Source organism: Melanerpes formicivorus, unplaced genomic scaffold, assembly GCF_026170545.1.
Source record: "Melanerpes formicivorus ecotype bairdi unplaced genomic scaffold, bMelFor1.0.p_v2 SCAF_46, whole genome shotgun sequence".
Classification (NCBI taxonomy): Eukaryota; Metazoa; Chordata; class Aves; order Piciformes; family Picidae; genus Melanerpes; species Melanerpes formicivorus.
The window spans coordinates 5,448-5,742 of NW_027142398.1; positions in this window are offsets into that span (position 1 = coordinate 5,448).

Below are 295 nucleotides of genomic sequence, written 5' to 3' on the forward strand. Positions count from 1 at the left end.
AAGAGGCTGGGAGCTCAGGATGGGACCCTGAAGCAGTTCACCAGCTTGGGGAAGCAGCTTTTGCTCTCTGGAGGGCTCAGTTCTGACCTCCCCTGGGCTGTTTGTGCCCCCTCACTGCAGCATGTGGCCCTCCCCATGGCCTGGGGCTGATCCCAGCAGCTAGGGGCACACCCTGGGAACACAATGCAGTGGGGAAATGTTGTTTGGATGAGTGCCCTCAGGCAGCAGAGCGTCAAGCATCACCCAATCCACTCCTGCCCACTGCTGCCGTTTCACCTGGATGCTGGCCTTGGAA